Source organism: Danio rerio, chromosome 25 (assembly GCF_049306965.1).
Source record: "Danio rerio strain Tuebingen ecotype United States chromosome 25, GRCz12tu, whole genome shotgun sequence".
In the NCBI taxonomy this organism is placed as follows: domain Eukaryota; kingdom Metazoa; phylum Chordata; class Actinopteri; order Cypriniformes; family Danionidae; genus Danio; species Danio rerio.
In genome coordinates, this window is record NC_133200.1 from 11908455 (window position 1) to 11928252 (window position 19798).

General features: G+C 36.2%; 1 protein-coding gene across 1 annotated transcript in view; it reads right to left on the bottom strand.

Annotated features, from left to right (window-relative positions):
• sv2bb (synaptic vesicle glycoprotein 2Bb) overlaps nt 1–2458 on the bottom strand; it is a 51570-nt gene extending 49112 nt beyond the window's left edge. Inside the window, exon 1 of the mRNA XM_005161518.6 lies at nt 2311–2458. The gene's annotated coding sequence lies outside the window, so the exon portion shown is untranslated. The remainder of the gene's footprint in view (nt 1–2310) is intronic.
• Between the last annotated feature and the right edge of the window lie 17340 nt (nt 2459–19798).

Here is a 19798-nt window from a genome sequence, read left to right on the forward strand (position 1 = left end):
CAGTGGACTGTCTTTAGAGGGTTAACTGGTTATTTTTAAACATCTGTTTCCCTAAGAAGAAATGTAAATGACATTAAGTCATGATTTTTATTACAGTTTATTTAAGCTAGGGTGTTCAGACGTCCTGATTTTCCACAGACAGTCTCATATTTCAGTTCTATTTTTAGTTTCCCGACTTGCAGCTTTGAAAACAATTGAGAGAATCCACTCAGATCATTATAGTTTCGGAGAGGTATTGATATCAGTATACCATTTGCCTTTAATAGGTATATGTTTTCAAAAAAATGTTCATTTTTGAAAGCATGACAGAGCTTTGCAAAGACTAATATATGTGGAATGAATTTAAACCTGGTAATCTTGAAGGATTTAATTTAAAATGAATGGGATTCATTTTTCCCTGTTTGGAAAGTGTTTGCTATTTTATAAAATCCAAGTATTTGCAAATGCTTTAAGCCGTTGCCTATCTGCCAGTGTAACATTTCACACCATAATGCAAAAACTAGCCTGAATTCAATTGAAGCCAGATCAGTCTCAAAAATTTACAAAATGAAATTCATACATGCGCAGCACAATTCACATTCACAAAATTGAAAAAAATTAAACACAAAATTAAAAAATTATAAAGTAAAAATCTGAAATATTTTCGCCAAATGAACTGAATTTGTGTATTTATGAATCATGTTTTAAATTTACCAATTGGATTTGTGTATTTACGAATCCTCTTTTGAATTTTTTAATTGGATTTGTGTATTTTTTTAATTGTGTTTTGAATTTACAAATCGTATTTGTGCATTTTCAAATCATGTTTCGAATTTACGAATTGAATTGTGTATTTTCGTATCATGTTTTGAATTTACGATTTGGATTCATGTATTTTCGTATTATGTTTTGAATTTACGCATTGTACTTGTGTATTTTCATATCATATTTTAAATTTACAAATTAGATTTGTGTATTTTCAAATTGTGTTTTGAATTTACGAATTAGATATGTGTATTTTTAAATAATGTTTGAAATTTATGCATTGGATATGCATATTTTCATATCATATTTTAAATTTACAAATTGGATATGTTTATTTTTTTATATCGTGTTTTGAATTTAAGAATTGAAGTTGTGTATTTTCGTATCGAGTTTTGAATTTACAAATTGGACTTGTGTACTTTCATATCGTGTTTTAAATTTACGCAGAGAATATGTGTATTTTGTATCATATTTTGAATTCATAGAGTTTGCTCTGCTAACTCAAAGCATTTTCCAAGATCTCTTTTTTTTTCCTCGCCACGAGGTGCCTCTAATAAGTCATATTTCTATAACATGTTTTCTGCCTTTGATCACCAGGAATCCTCGGAGGAGCCATTTGAAAGCAACAGAAGACAGCTAATGATCCACATATGTCTACGATGGTGAGATGGAAACGTTTGTTTGGTTTACTTAGTCCTCCCGTATGAATAAGTTCACCTGCAGTTACACATGTAGCACAGTACTATTAATACAAACGTTTCTTAATAATGATGATATTAATGAACATTTTTTTGAGTCTGAGATAGCGCTTCTGGTGCCTGCAAGACATTTAGAGGATATAAATAATGCATATGTTTTTATCCATTGCAAGAAGATCCCCCCCACCCTTCGGTGCACAGTTTATAAATACACTAGCAACTACAACTAGCATTCGCCCACATATCTCTGAACACGCATAGTGGAGTGCATTTAATATGACACATTATAGTTTAATCAGTTCACACGCTTGCATCATTGCACAATCTCATTCTCATAAACTTAATGGCGCTTTTCATGTCAAAAAGACGAGGCCAAGAGATTTTTCTTCCTTTCTACCAAAGAAATCACGAAAAAAAAAAAACAAGTTTCGTTATCAAACTTCTCTCCTCGATTGATGATCGTTCTGCTTTTACGATCGTGCACTTTATCATATTAGATTATTGCATCACTTAGTCTCTGCGGGAGAAATATTTTCGGTGAGTATTGATTATGTAACTGCTTCCAAAAACTACTAGGCAGCAACCTAGACGCTCATTGATTCATTCTATAAGCAGAGTCATCATCTAAATGCCTTTAAACCATCTATTTGAAAGAAAAAACTCCTTTGGTTGAGTTTTCTGTGCAGCGACGCTTGGCTTTTCATGCCTCTGTGAGCTTCAAACAGGCTTCTTTCCTTTAATATTTCATAAACTTTTACTCCCTGCAGTGCATTGCAGTCTCTAGCATAGACTTTCATAAGAAACAAAGCAGAAGAAATCCCTTAGATCTAGCACACAAGGCATGTAAACAAACAATCAACTTTCTTACCGTCGAAATTATGCTGACTTGGCATCAAATTAGTCCCTCTGTTTAAGAAAAAAGTAAAGTCTCCCAAAAAGACGGAGTATCCGGCCTGAGTTTAAACATGGAGAAGAGAGAGAGGGATCATCCAGACAGCCACAGAGATGCTGAACAGGAAGATTAGGATGCGAGCGCTCGCACTCACACTCTCCATCCCTCCTCCCGAGCCGTTCATTATAGGAGGAGCTTGCAGAACACGCCCAAACAACTCACAATGGTAGAGTCCAAGCCTACCTCTGCTCCACACTCACTCCCACATGAACCAGAGCTGGCGGGAGGAGCACGTACTCTGCGTGTGTGTGTGTGTGTGTAAGAGAGAGAGAGAGAGAGAGAAAGAGAGAGATACTGTAGAGAAAAAAGGAATGCACATCAGGGAGGAGGACTTGGGCTTGGCAGATGGATAGTTGCTGATGGGGGAGGGAGTCTCTGCTTTATAAATGACGGATGAGTTTGGTTAAATGGACACTGGGGTGAAAATGCAAAACAATAGCTCACCTGGGCACATCCATCCTTCTATCTATCTATCTATCTATCTATCTATCTATCTATCTATCTATCTATCTATCTATCTATCTATCTATCTATCTATCTATCTATCTATCTATCTATCTATCTATCTATCTATCTATCATCTATCTATCTATCTATCTATCTATCTATCTATCTATCTATCTATCTATCTATCTATCTATCTATCTATCTATCTATCATCTATCTATCTATCTATCTATGTCTGTCTGTCTGTCTGTCTGTCTGTCTGTCAATCATCAAGCTATCTATCTATCATCAACTATCTGTCTGTTTTATCATGCTATCTGTTTTCTACCTGTCATCCATCAATCTATCATTTATATATCTATTTAAATGTCTATTTATTTGTCTTGCCATTCATTCATTCATTCATTCATTCATTCATTCATTCATTCATTCATTCATTCATTCTGTGTTTTATTTATGTTTATCATTCCATATGTATTCTGTATCCATCTGTCTATCATTTATATATCTATTTAAATGTTTGTTTATATATATATAGCCTTTCATTCATTCATTCATTCATTCAATTATTCATTCATCTTATGATTTATTTATGTTAGTCTATCCATTTTTCTATAATTTACACATTTATTTAAATGTCTACTAATGTCAAGCCTTTCATTCATTCATTCATTCATTCATTCATTCGTTTGTTCGTTCATTCATTCATTCATTCATTCATTCATTCATTCATTCATTCATTCATTCATTTATTCATTCTTTCCTTGATTGATTCTGTGTTTTATTTATGTTCATTCATCCATCTGTATTCTGTATCCATCTGTCTATCATTTATATATATTTAAATGTCTATATATGTCTAGCCTTTCATTCATTTAATCCTTCATTCATTCATTCATTTATTCATTCATTCATTCATTCATTCATTCATTCATTCATTCGCTCATCTTGTGTACTATTAATGTTCATTCATCCAACAGTATTCTCTATCCATCTATCCAATTGTATCTCTGCAGTAGTTATCATATTTCCATCATCTATCTATTCATAAATACATCCATGCATCAATATTTGTATTTATATCTGTCATCTGCTGTTTTCGTCAACCTATCATTTGTTCATCAACTCATCTCTAAATTGCTCATTCATCTTTCCACTCATCCATTCATCCATCTTTATTCATTCATTAATATTCCAGTTGATTATTTATCATCTATCTAAACATCTACACAATAATTCATTTATCTATCCGTCCATCTGTACTATTTGAATCTATCTATCTATCTATCTATCTATCTATCTATCTATCTATCTATCTATCTATCTATCTATCTATCTATCTATCTATCTATCTATCTATCTATCTATCTATCTATCTATCTATCTATCTATCTATCTATCTATCATCCATCCATCCATCCATCCATCCATCCATCAATCATATTCATCTCATGAAGGGAAGAAGCATCACGATTCTTCTATTGTTTACTGACTGCAGTGCTCTCACCTGGCAAGGAGCATGTGCGTGCCAAAGAGCATCAGGGTTTGCCATATGGAAGTGCTGCACACTCTGTGCTTACGAACAATGACTCGCCTAAAGCCTTCGATAACTCATGTTTACAAAGCAGATGAAATATACATTGTTGTGTATTGCTCAGTCAAGTATCCCATGCACTGAATGTATTTAGTTTCACATTTACCCAGCGCCATTAGTGCTGACAGACATATGAGTTTTGATCCATATTTTGTTGTGGCATGCTTTATTCCACATATTGTAAGTAAATATTCAGAGGAATATTTGGAACTGATTTATTTAAATGAATCATTTGAATACACTGATTCATTTTACCTACATTTTTCACTGATTTTTACATGAAGCATCTCCCCAAAAATAAGCTACTGAAAAAACTGAAGCTACACTTTTCAGAACAGCTCACCTCAATTTGTGGTGTTGTTGTCAAAATCTATTGGCACAAAATGAAAACAGAATAAAGCAATAGATCAAATCTTTCACTTGCATAAGAAACCATGTTCTTGCTGTTATTCTGCACCAGCCTACTGCATAATACATTTCTGAACCGGCTATGATGAATAAAGTCATGCAGCATTTATATGGTGCAGGGGGAAAGACTTTCTGCCTGATCTAATATGGAGCTCCAGCAAGTGCAGTGTGATTCCAATGCTTCCTTCATGTGTTTCTACCTCCATCCCATCATCTAGTCCCCCCCCTCCCCCTGGCTCATCAGGCCTGGTTGGTTTGACCTGCTGCTGGGTTGTCATTATAAAGAGTGGATGTCCCGCACAGGAAAGGGAAAATCTCACTAATCCCACACCACATAATTCTGCCTGCAAGAGGATTAGGGTCAACCAGCAGCCCATGACCAGATTTAAATCATACTCCTCATCTGCCATCATCATCTTCATCATCATCATAATCACAATCTAAAACAAGCGGCCGTTTGAGGGAGCTAGGTATAAACGTGGATCGAAGCCATCTCCAAAATGGGCAGGTCAGCTCCAATTGGGTGGGACTTGAGCTCCAAGTGGGCTGTACCTAACCCTAACCACCTACCCTAATCCTAAACCTACCCCTTACAATAATCTCTTGGTTTATTAGTCTGCCTTCAGCCACTATGCCCCTCGCTGCTGGAATCAGCTTCCAGAAATGATCAGATGTGCTTTAGGCACATTCAAATCAAGACTGAAAACACATCTGTTTAGCTGTGCCTTTACTGAATGAGCACTGTGCTGCGTCCGACAGATCGCACTATTATGTTTTTCGTTTTCTTTTTCATTCTTTTATAACCTATTTTAACTCATTTTAATTTGTTTTTATCTGTTTTTAATAATTTTTATTGTCTGCATTTTATTTTCCTAAACTTGTCTTTTTTATTCCTGTTTATGTAAAGCACTTTGAATTGCCACTGTGTATGAAATGTGCTATAGAAATAAACTTGCCTTGCCTTGCCTTGCCTTGCCTTACACATACCCTGTCCCTAAACCTACCCCTTAGAGTAACTTATTGTTTATCAATGTCTACACCTACATGGTGGATACCTTGCATGTAGCCATGCATTTATAATTTGCATTTTGTTTGTGTTACTATGACAGTAATACTTCCAAAACACATTTGGCTGTGGGGCTTCTATGTTTTTATGTTCCTCTGTGTTGAGTTTCTTTACAGGTTTTTTTTAGTCTACACTGTAAATGCATGAAATGCTAACTAACTGTAGAAGTAGCTCAAACTCACTCATTTAAGAAAGAAAGAGACAGGAATTGACTGTGTGAAGACCTGCTGCAAAGATGCAGAAATATAAATCACCCCAACCCTAAACCAAAAGCCCTATGGTTATAAAAACAATCATTTTTAATGTACAGTATCACAAATATTAGGCTATATAGATGTGCACATGCTAGGTAGCCACAACTGTAACCTCTTCTTGCCTTAAACTAATCTAACTATGAAGTAAGTCCCTCTCACTTGAAGGTCTCTCACCATACTTGTAGCGCAAGTCCCACCTCTTGGAGGTCTCACAACCTCTTCCACTTGGGGTCCATCTACTTGGAGGTTTCTCAACCCTCCCACTTGGAGTTCCCCACACCTAAGTCCGGCATAAGTACTTCCCATTTGGAGGTGCCCCAACTTACTTGCAGCACAAGTCCCTTCCTCTTGGAGGTTTCCCAACTCTCTCACTTGGTATCCCCCGACCTATTTGCGGCCAAGTCCTCCCTCTTGTACATCTTCCAATCCTCCCACTTGGGGTCCATCTACTTAGAGGTCTCCCAATCCTCTCACTTGGTGTCCATCTACTAGGGGGTCTCTCAACCTTTTCACTTGGAGGTTCCCCAACCTACTTGAAGCACAAGTCCCTGCCTCTTGGAGGTCTCCCAACCCTCTCACTTGGGGTCCATCTACTTGGAGGTCTCAATCCTCCTACTTAGAATCTATCTACTTGGAGGTCTCCCAATACTCCCACTTGGGGTCTATTTACTTGAAGGTCTCTAAGCTGTTCAGTAAGAAGCGTTCTCGCTCAGCACAGTGAAGATTGCTTTAGTTATACCGTTTAGTCGTTTGGGATACAGTGACAGGCAGTCAAATAATTCGCAGAACAGATCCACCACTTTTGACGCTCATAAACAATTATTGCACTGCAGGAATTAGGAGGTTTGCTGAAGGTGCAGCTGTCATGCAGTGAGGGGTTTGTGTCTTTCATAAACTATGACAGTTTGCGTTCACTGAACAGTAAGAATGATTAATAAATACATATAAAACAGTCCCGTAAAAGTTATATCTTGTCTTTAGTTTTTGTCTCAGGTGCACTTTGCACTCACACTACAAGCATACCTGAGCCCAAGTGAACCGCGCTCTGGCACACCTCTTCCAACCAGGCAAGGGCCGGCTAACTGAACCTGAGCCCTATTCAGAGCACTCACACTTCTCAAACAATTGGGGAAATAGGCCTGGGCACGGTTCGGATAGCATAGTATGAGTATGCCCTTAGGGTCCCCCAACCTACTTGCGGTGTAAGTCACACACTATTGAGGGTCTAACAGCCCTCTTACTTGGAGGTCTCCCATCCTATTTGTGGCTTAAGTCACTCCCACTTGGAGGTCTCTAAGTTCCACTGGAATTTATTAGGTTTGAGGTGGGGTGCTTTATCGAATTTAAACTTTAGAGAAGTAACAATACATCTGTATGAATCAATACAGCACAGATAACGATAAGGTGTGTGTAATTTACTAATAACAGGTGCAAAACAGGGTTTAGACAGGCTTTTTTGGGGTCAATTAATGGAATAAATACTGCAAAATACTAGTAAACTGCAATGAATGATTCATTTAACTAATCATTTTTTAAAAGATCAGACACAAAAATCATTTATGCGTTTCAGTCCTAATGTTTTCTGTGTGACATTAAATTTCGCAAATTGCTATTAATTCTGACCTTTGCTATCTGGTGAAAATATTTATATATTTGAAAAGAAAAAAAAATTGTATATCTAAAATATATAATAATAATGTCAAAAAGTGGATGTCCCAATAGGGATAAAGGATGTGCAAGTTATTTATTCATGTTAGATATTTCAGTAACCACACAAGCATTTTACACTATTAAAAAAAAAAAAAAAAAAAAATCCAATCGTAAATGTTTGTGACTACCTCTGAAAGTGCATAAATGTTTGACAACCAAAAAAAATTTAACATTTCTTTACAAAGACAACCCATCTACTGACCTGGCATGCATATTACAGCCACTTTTAAGAAATGCAAAGTATATTTTTTGTACATAGTTGCACCCCAATATAGTGTAGCTATTTATTTCACATCCCTAAATGTGCTAACTGCTTTTAAACATACAAGTAAAATGCTCACATGTGAGTATAATGACTCGATAAACACCTGATAACCCTCCTAAGCGAAGGCAAAATTTCCCTGCTGCCTCGTAGAATTATTACTTGGTGCAAACATTTAATTTTTGAGACAGCTACTTAGAGGAAAGACTGTGTAATGCAAAATCATTCTGCTTATATTTCCATGCTGCTTAAGTACCCTTTTGGCTCAGAAACAGCATTCATTGTCTGTCTTCGATGGGCCTTGGATTGACCAAATGCAATATATCCAGCAAAGGATTGGCTGGGGTTTAACTTGATGTAGATGTTCTAATCAAACCACAGCTCTTAGTTTTGCTAGTGAATCGATAAATGTGAGACGTCAGATGCTGACTGCTGTGAAAGTCTGCTGATTGGCTGTAGCCATTATCCTTCAAATGAGAGCCCCGCCCACTTTGAGTAGTATCTGGTGGTTTGGACATTTAGTAAAGCTCGTCAACAGATTAGTAGACAAGACTTTACATTAATCAGACTGAGCCCGCCATCAGTAAGCTCTGGAATAGATCATCATTAAAGTCTGAAAAGGACTTCGAAGAGACCCTTCAGTCCCCCATGAGATATAAATCAGAATGGCTAGCAGTAAGCGATTTGCCGAAGCTCTCATCTGCTCTGGAGGATCCTCCAATAAAACCAGCAATAAAAAGCGGTGATATATTGCATGAGTGAGAACATGGCGCTGGAGATTCACTGCAATGTGGGACCTCGGGGCTTTTGGTCATTACAGATTTTTAATAGAACAATTCAAATATATTCAGTGGCGTGGATAAGAGTTGGTTTTTAGTAAGGTTTTGTGAATTAATTTTGTAAACGCTGAATAAAGATAAAAGTGTAATATAATTTTTAACAATGAGTAAAAAAATGAATTTTTCAATATTTATATGATTGCTTGAAGTTGATCTTTTTACAATCAGAAAGAAGACATGCATGAAAACCATAGAGGCATGAGAATTTAAATTTAATCCTATACTAGCAAAATGAAAAAATATATGTATCATTTATTTGATTATAATTACAGTAAAAGTGTGAATTATTATTTTGAATTGTAACTTGCTCATGTAATGCAAAGCTGATTTCATTGTCGTACCAATTCCTTTGGAAATCATTCAAATTTGCTTAAGAAATATTTATTAGTATCAATATCAATGCTAAAAGCAGTTGTGCTGCTTAATATTTTGGCAAAAACTGCTATTTTTATTTATATATATATATATATTTTTTTTTTGTAGCATTATAAATGTCTTTACCCTCACTTTTTACCAATGTAATGTCTAGTTTTTCACGATTTAATTCTGTGATGTTTTTTTTTTTGCACAATTTTTGTGGTGGTATATATATATATATATATATATATATATATATATATATATATATATATATATATATATATATATATATATATATATATATATATATATGAATTAATGAATTTTAAGTAAATTTGAATTATTATTATTATGTTTGCACAATTTTTGTGGTGGTATATATAAATAATTTATGAATTTTAAGTAAATTTGAATTATTAGCCCCCCTGTTTAATTTTCCCCCCATTTCTCATTAACGGAGACAACACATTTCTAAGCATAATAGTTTTAATAACTCTTTTCTAATAACTGATTTATTTTATCTTTGCCATCATGACAGAACATAATATTTTAGAGTTCTATTATAGGGTAATTAGGCAAGTTATTGTATAACGATGGTTTGTTCTGTAGACTATCTAATAATATTGACCTTAATATGCTTTTTAAAAAATGAAACACTGCTTTTATTCTAACTGAAATAAAGCAAATAAGCTTTCTCCATAAGAAAAAAATATTATCAGACATACTGTGAAAATTTCTATTAAACTTCATTAAACATCAATTGGGAAATGTTTAAAAAAGGAAAAACAAAAAAAATAAAAAAAAATAACGCTTCTTTATTTTGGTCTCTTGTCAAGACAAGATCTAAAACAGTAGGGATTAAGCCAAAAGAAGGTTGTATAAATCTTATTTTTATCCATAATCTTACTTTCTCTCAGATTTCGCTCCCCAGAGCGTTCCTCACTCAGGAAGTGCGTTAAGGGCTTCTCCTACCATAATACATCTAAAACACGAATCGCTGTAAAACTCGTTAATGGCAGGGAAGCATTTTGTCTCGTTAACAGCAGGAAAAGAGTTCAACGAAAACATTTATCAATTTTACGCACACTATAAAACCAGACATACATGTAAAGCACAAATAAATTCTTAAATTCTTCAATTCAGATCCTTCAATTCGGTCACATTCAGCTGCCGTCATCTTTGAACCAATCCCCATAATTGTAAACTGTTTGCTGTTCTGTTCCGTTCTGTTCAAACTTTTTTTTGCAGTCTGAAGTGTGTCAAACACACAAAACACCCAATTCAGTATGCCTAATCTAGTCTTTGCATTGACTTCACTGGTAAATCACTCATGTTTCATCTGCGTCTGCTTACTGCACTGGCTGCAAAACAATTCCCTCCCCTTTAATGTAATGATTGCGAGGGTGCAGGTGAGATGTCTCTTTTTTCGAGACACTCAAATACATCACATGTGCTGCGTATGCAATGTATATAAGTCTTGTCAAACAAATAATTGCAAATTGAAATAAATATAACTTGATTATATGGTTTGAAATTGGATATTTTATGAGATTATTTACATTTTTTACGATTATTTTGGGTTTAATTAAGAATTTTTTAAGATCGCAAAAGTTTTCAACGTTTTGATGATTTTGCGTTGGATTCAGCGATTGCGGAATCGCAAAAAACTAAGGGGTCTGTAATGTATCCTTGCTCAATGAAAAAATGAATTATTAATCCTTTCTTAATGGATTAATTTTTCCCAAATTTGTGAATATTTTTTACAGTGTCTTTTTTTTGTTTGTTTGTTGTTTAAAACTTTCTCCCTAGATTGAACATACTGTAAAACAAGCGAACCATATATCTTACAAACCTAAACTGTTTTCCAAAAGCTATTTTCAAACTGGATAAAAGACCGTTTCAGTCGGAAATATACCAACACAGAAAGTATCTAACCATTTCATACAATGTGACTCATAATTCTTATCCTTATTTATAAAGCACTTCTTTCCCCCTGAGCTTGCTATCAATTTCACTGAAACCTCTTACCCTTTAAATGCAGAATTTGTCGAAAACACAAATAGTACCTGGCAACCCGCAGAGAGGCCAGGTGCACCCGGTCTGCATGTGGGGGTGGATTATCTTTTCAAACAACTGAACTGAGGCAGGGCTGCTGAATAAACAAACCACAGAGGTGACGTCTCGGCCGCCTTTACTCTCCTGAAGCAAGCAGCAGATAAGCACATCATTCTGGATGCCAATTATCATATACTTCACCACAGTCAGATAAAATGCTTGCTATGAACTTATTTATCCAGTTGAATAAGATTCACATATTGCTTACAGTTGCCCTTATTATGCTGTTTGAAAGTTTGTGATTTTGTATCAGTGCTCTAACACAATAGGTCTTTCTAGGAAAGACTTTCAAAATGTGATGACAAAGGGTCCTGACTGAGTATCAATATGTGACAAGTTGGGAGTGAGAATGTGTTGGCAAGTGGAAGTGGATTTGTTTTAAGAGGACATTGTGTTCTTGACAATGCCTTGGCTATGTATAAAGTGTGTTTGAGGGTCATTTTGTTCATGGGCCTGAATGAAGTCTATATGCAGACATTATGCTAATTTTGCGTATGATGTAGGAATAAATTACATTGTTCTTTATGAATAAATTTTAAATTACATTAATAATAAATTACATTAAATAAATTACATCGTTCTATTGTTCTTTATTTGGGAAACAATAGCCCCTTTCACATATACAGACTTTTTTGGAAAATTACCATCAGTTTTTCGTAAAGGGATCATGTGTGAAATTTTTGAAAATACCAGTAAATTCGTTCTGCCAATATAGAGGTATGTTTAGGTGCATTGTTGGTACGTTGCTATTTTGAGGAACTGAAAAAGACATTGACCAACCAAAAGCTGGTCTAAAGTCCAGCACAGACGCGTAGTTATGCGCCTGTGTGGCTCCAAAACGCTTAATAAACACAGGATGTACCAACACAATCTCACGGCAATTCGTAACTTTTTCATTTAGTGGCTAATTCGTATGAATTCGTACGATCTAATTCGTACAATTTAGTACGATTTGCTTATCCCCCAATGACGGTTGGGGTTAGGGGTGGGGTCAGGTGCCACGCCTCCTTTTTAAAATCGTACCATTTTGTACAACTGAACTCGTACGAATTTGTACGAATTAGCCACTAAACTGGCAAAACGTAAAATACTTACGTTTTCTCGTGAGATCAGGCTGGATGTACAGCAATACACAAATATTTTTACATGCCTTCTTCATCTCGGGGGGCTTGTTTCAGTTATTCATGACAATTTGCATTTGTACAATGTTATTATTATTAGCAGTATTTTTTATTTTATGCCTACTGTATATATATTTGTTTTAATAAAAACAAGTTTAGATTTCTCCACCTGGTTTTGGAGAGGTATGCATAACCATATGAGGCATAAGAATAGGAGGTGTGTTTGGATATAACTCAACTTTTTTTACCACACTTCTTTATTATTGTTTATTTATTCGTTTGCTGGAAATTAGAACTGATTTTAGAAATAGTTTTGAAACAAGTCTTTGTCCTTAACAAATTAAACGAAATATGTTGGCTAATGCATGTCTTCAGTAGAGTGCGTACAATTCTGTTTCCTTATCTATGAAAGTAAAGGAGTAAAGTAAAGAGTAAAAGTAAAGAGAAAGTAAAGAGGCCGAATGGAGGAGGCTCGTTCTTAATTCTCACGCAGATGGTCTTGGTTTTCTTGCTAGTGAAGTGTTCAGTTTTTCCCTTACACAATTTGCCATGTAAATAGCAAATGTGCCATGGCACGACACAACTGACTCTTAAAGGGAATGTTAAATGAGACTCTGATTGACTGATTTAATTCACATAATGGTCAAAACACACCCATAACTCCATACCTCAAGAGAATAAGCCCAACCCTGTTAGACCATGCATCAAGGCACAAACCATATTTTTTTGTTCTTAAAATAGCAAAAGTGGATTCAGACACACCCTTAATGCTTTTGGGCCATGCACTTTAGACTTTGCACCTAGATCGAGTCCTAAGATGCATTCACATCCATGCTGTTTGTGAAAATAATGTGATGTGGTGGTGCGTTGTTAGTGGTATTATGTTAGTAACTGTACCATAGACCTGGTTTCGGGCGGCAATGGTGATTGGACACTTTGTGGGGTTAGGGGGTAGAAATACGAGAGTTTTCCAGTAGAAATAACAAAACGGGAGGAAGGCAGTAGATGGGTTTGAAACACGGAAGACTCACGTATAGTATTGTGTATTTGGGAATTTGGAATTTGGGAAATTCTGGAACATCCTTGCCTGTGTGAACGACACATATTTGAAATTTTCCAAATATTTAACTGTATTACTGTGCAAAAGGGACTATTAACTCCATTTATCACCCACTTTGATTCTTGAATCTGTTATTTTGCACACTGCTCAAAAGATAATAGGCAGTCAGCGAAATAGCCTAGTGGTTATTGTGCCGACATATGGTGCAGTAGCATGAAAGGGCGTCCTGAGTTCGAATCCCGGCTTTAGGGTAGGATTTCCCTACCCTACTCTCTCTCTCTCTCCAATATCGTTTCCTGTCTAAATACTGTCCTATCTAAAAAAGTATATATATATATATATTTTTTTTTTTTATTAAGATAATAGGCAAAACATATATCATAATGGGGGACTTTAAATCTGTTTTCACAATGAAAACAATGTCCCTATACATACCTACATGCTTTTCATTCACAATACAGTCTTTATGTTGACCATGTTTTCACAGGCTTTGTCTAAAACTCATCTCAGCTAATGGTTTCAAACTGTTTGTTCAGATGTGCTATTGAGTCATTCCAATAATCAGTCTTGGCAATTACAGACATCACTTATAATGAGTTAACCTGTTCAAGTCTGTTACATTCTACTAATGAGAGATGTGACATTTAGCAAACTCTCAAGTCTTGTCTTACTTCAGCCTTTGGTGTCTCAGTTGGAGCCCCAAGCAGAAAGGTCAAGCTCTTCTGTTTGAGTGATTGTCTGGCAGAGTGACCGTGACTCAGACTGGAAAGGTGTTGATGATATATGAAACAGATCCGGGATTACCTGGTCTAACTTGAAGGGTCACATACATCCCACCGGCTCATTAATCAAACTTGAATTGTCTTCATTTAGCAGCCTTCCACCTGCCACATCTAATATAAAGGCAAGAAAATGATGTCACTGCAATAAATGACCAAATACAAGTGTTTTATATAATCGTTAAGACATTGAGATCAAATAAAGATACTTCTACTTTAGTGAAACAGATTTCTCAATGACACCTGAGGGAAATAAAAATGTTCAATATAAAAGTGTGAATACATTCTCATATTCTCATAAAATATTTCTCTTTAAGGGGGGCATCTTAGAACATTGGAAGAGAAGCTGGGCAGAGCTGATGAAGATCAACCAGGTTGCAGGGATTTGGCAAAGGAGCCTTGCTGGAGAAGCTTGGTGGAACCAGAGAGACACCAGACTGAGATAGAGCTGGTAACCCAGAACAAAACAAAGTGCTGCTGGGACCTAGCAACAACAGAAAGTCCTTGGTAACAAGGTGGAACCACAACATTGAGTGGCCGAGATGGACTCAGGGTGCAGAAGCAGTGTTGCCAGTGTTGGGGTTTTCTTTCACAATTGGGCTTAAATGTGGTTGCAGGAAAAATGATGAACCTTGAGCTTACTTTTTTGGGCTACTTTTCGCAACATTGCCACCAAAATGTTTTTCTTTCTCACATTTCCTATTGGACATTGATCCCATAGTACATAGCTGGCAACTTAAAGACTGACAATCGGACAATTGACTGGTTAAAATAATCTGACATCATGTCACATATTATAAATGAGTGGAATGTCAGTCATGCCCACATCTGAGAAAGGTATTTAGATGTGTTGTTTTGTGCGGGAAGTCAGTCAGTACTTCATGGCATATTATGGATCTAAAAGAATATGTATCCCAGAACATCAGATAAGATAACATGAAGGTTTCTCTTTGTGGAAATCCAGCCGTTGACTTTAGTAGTAGATTAAGCTACTTTATATTTCTATTGGGGCAGATTTGAGTTGTCACTGGTCTGGAAAATTGTCTTGGACCCGGCAACCCAGTGCAAGAGGTTTGAGGTGAAACTGGAAGAAGAGAGAAGCACAATGGGGCAAAAGGGGTGGAGGGACAAATCACATAAGTAGAGCCTATACTGTAGGTCCATGGCGAAGGTGACAACTGACAAAAGCAGAGGTGGAGGTACAAAGTAGCCTGATGGGGATGGAAGGATGTCAGTTCAAGGTATAGAGAGGGGAGTAAGGAGTCAAGGTAGAGCCAACTGATGTTCCTCATAAGTGTCAGACTCCGAGGCATGAGGTTGATTTAAAGCAGGGGTCATCAAAGCTGCTCCTGGAGAGCTACCTTCCTGGAGAATTCAGCTCCAACCATAATCCAACATACCTGAACCAATTAATTAGGACCTGAAGCGGCACTTAATAATAAAGACAGGTAGGTTTGGTCAGGAACTGGGTTGGTGACCCCTGAATTAAAGAAGCAATGCAGGAAGGCTAAGGACGATCCAGATTGCGAGGGGCAGTGAGCGCAGAAGGAGGCCTGAGTGAGTCCAGTGGAAACAAGCTAAAGAACTGAAAAGCACGAGTGGATAAGGATGGAGTGGGAGGCTGAGCAGGATCAGCACTACACTGGAAGACTTCAAACGATGAGAGTAATGATGACAGAGAAGATATTGAACTAGACTTAACAAACGATGACTTGGAACTGGTCCATCCTTTTGCCACAGATGGTTTTCGGCAAGGATGAAATTAGGTTGGATCTAGTTTCGGCAGTAAAATTTTATGAAGCATGAACTGAACATTATAGAGCCACGAATGGACAACGAACCAAAAGGAAAGCAGAATTTACATTCACAGATTGTGGATCACAGAAGGGAGGAGCTTGCTAGAGCCGAAGTGGGGAACGACAAGTTACAAATGAGAATTTATAAGCCCATGGTGAATGTAGAGTTGGACTATTGATCAAGGTGGATGTGGAGGGATGAGGTAGCCTGAAGAAAAATCAAAGGATGCCAGCTTATGGTTTTTGGCAAGGTGGCGCTGATGTGAAAAGGTAGAGTGATGGAATATGGAGGACCGCAGTGGGCAGCGCACCAACATGGCTCATGGATCGTTCTCCAACATCTCCAGCTATTTTTTTTTTAAAGATGTCTAATAGATGTCTAAATATAGTCCTCTTGGCTAACAGAAGACTTTGGGCTGTCAGTAAAAAATCTAATTGACGTCTAAGAATAGATCAAAACTAGACTAGTCTGTCTAATCTGTCTATTTGATGACTAGATGTCTATTTGACCTCTATTAAACACATAATTGTTTGCTGGTTCCAGTATAACCATTTTTTTTTCAACATAATGGCAAAAATGGCCAAACAAACAAACAACAACAGTAATAGAAACCTCAGAAAAGTTTTTTGTTTTTGGATAGTTAATGATGAAATTACATCATGTGGCAGTGGTAGAACAAGTGACTGATGTACTTTTGGACTTACAGAAGAAAATCTTAAACATGCAGGATGATCAGAACAAAAAGAAGTGAACTTTACAGTGACATGAACATACAACAAACTGAAAGCGACCAAGTTTAAATAGACATACAAAACTACTAACAAAACAAGTTTCAGGTGTGAACAATAATCAAACAATTCGTAACCATGGAAATTTAAAGCAAACTGATACAGACAGAGAAAACCCCTTTACAACTTCAATAACCTACAACTGAAGTTGACAGCCCAGGCTCATTCTGAAAACATACCCCTAGATACATTTCTGGAAATCACCAAATACGTCCCAGGAGCTACGTTTTTTGCAGTTTTTGTTTTTGTGAATCCACCAGAGGCGACTGTGCACCCTTTTTCAGATCTCAAATTTCCAGCGCGAGTGCCATTCATGCCTGCTAGAAATTCTGCTGGACTGTAAATCCAATAGAGGCCGCTGTTGACTGACTGAATGACTGACTGACCGATTTACTAACCCACCCTCTTTCCTTAAAAACAACCAATAGTGTCACCGATTGACCCTCCAGCTATGGAGTAGGACGTTTTTAATAGGAGGTCCTGCAGAATTTCCAATTTTTTTTCTGAATTAATGCACATTTTAACTTAATACCAAGTGTCTGCAGATAATTTTGCCTAACAGAGTTTATTTTAAACTAATCCTGTGCAATGAAGATAAAAACTAAAGACAATAAATGGCTAAAGCCTGCAACAACATGGCCACTGTTAACGGGTTAACGGAGCTCATTAAGGATTCAGGCGACATTCAGACTATTAAATCTGAAATAATTTCATTGCTATGCCGGGATCTGGCATAAATATTTCGATCTGAACTACGGTCCGTGCTAGGCGATGACTTATCGACCATTATGTGGAACATTCTCTCTCCACATGTTCGGATGATATCATTGTGCTACATTAAAAGGTTGACTCTTTCGGCTACTGTGGTAAAACTAGTAGAAAAGTATGAAGATTTGGAAGCCAGATCTTGTCGGAATAACGTAAGGATTATTGGTGTTCCAAAAAACAAAATACTACTACTGTGGTGGTCTCCAAACTGATTAAGAACGCACTCAACATGGTTTAGGACATTCTAATTGACAGATCGCATCGCGTATTGTAGTCAAAACCCAGACTTTGTTTTGGTGACATGGGAATATCTATCTTTCCAGATCTCGCTTCCAAAACAGCACTACCCAACCAGCCTTTAATGATGTTTGCCAGCAGCTTCACTCTATTCCTGGAGTGAAGTTTGGATTTCTTCATCCAGCAAGACTACGCGCCACTTATAATGGGGTGGAGAAACAGTTTAGCCTGCCAGAATTGACCAGAGAAAATGCCAACAAGCCTCTACAGAACAGATGAACTGCTTTATGAGTGACTAGGGTTGACTGTATCATCGCAGTGAACTTATTTTCAGCGATATGCCCTACTAGGCACCGGACTTGATATATTAGAATGAGGTTTGGTTTGCATAATTTCGGATACTGTTGTAATGTTTTACATATGTGCAAATTCTAAATTTGGTAAATTAAGAAGTAAAATTGAGTTAAGTTTCCGTGTTTTTTTTTTATTATTATAATTTGTAAAAATGAAATGCAGCCATACATACTTCAGGCTACATAATTTGTGATCTCTAGAAATGTATATAGGGCTACGTTTTCAGAATGAGCCTATGTTGGAAGTCGAGCCACAGGCATGTCCACCTCACAAAACCTTTCTGAACACATTAAATTGATGCCAAATTGAACTCTCCACAAGTCTACAAATCCTTCATGAACATTGATTGGCTTTTCATTTTGTTGTTTGAATGCACAACTAACTTCCTCCAGTGACAAGAAAATGCATACATTTTAAAACTTAAAAAAAAAGATTACCTGTTGATTACCCTTTAAAGACTAAAGGGTGTTCCTTTTGTTTTGTATTGAGGGGTTCTGGTCCAACAGAATGATGCAGAAAGAAGGGGGAGAGACTGGAGTTCCTTGATGCAGTCTGTGCAAGGACTGAATGCTAATCAGACCGAGGCCTTTCCTCATGCTTACAGCAGTGCACATACATCTTGTCAACCCCTGCAATGATACACACACACATATGCACACACACTACAAATCCAAGAACCCTTCCTCACAGCCTTAATAACTCAAACACTGTTACTTTTTCCTTTATTTGTTGTGCTAGCTGCACTAAATAACATAGACACATGCTACATATTAACATTTTATAGACAAACGAATGCACATGTAAATGATTCCCGCTGGGGAATCGAATGAATCGTCTGTCATCGCAGCACTGCAGCAGGTCTGTTTTAAATGATCGTTTAAAGAGTACATCACACTTGGAGGAGTAAAATCTTTTCTGAATGGCAAAGGCGTAGGTTGTTGCTATAACAGCTAAATAATTCAGCAATATTGACGTGACAGAACGCTAGCTTTGCTTGGCATTTGTCATGTAGTATGAGAGCTTGAAATGTGAGATGGAGAGATAGGTTGAAAGTTAAGTAAATGCATGAAAAATAAATAAACATAGTGGTGATATTATTTTGTAATATAGTCTTATGTACAGTTATAATTTCGCTTTCATAAACTACAAATAATGATTTTTAGTGTTTTAAAAATTAAAATCAGCATATACTTTCAGATTTTCAGAAAAAAAATAGACTATAATATTTATTATTATTTATTATTATTATTTATAGCATTTGAAAAAATATTATCATTATTTTATTCATTTTAAATGTATTCTTTATTATTTATTAATAGCATTTGAAATAAAGTATTATTGTTATTTTTATATTTTTATTTATTATTATTTATTATTTATTTATAGCATTTAAGATAACTGAAGTATTATTATTATTATTTTATTATTTTTATTTATTATTATGG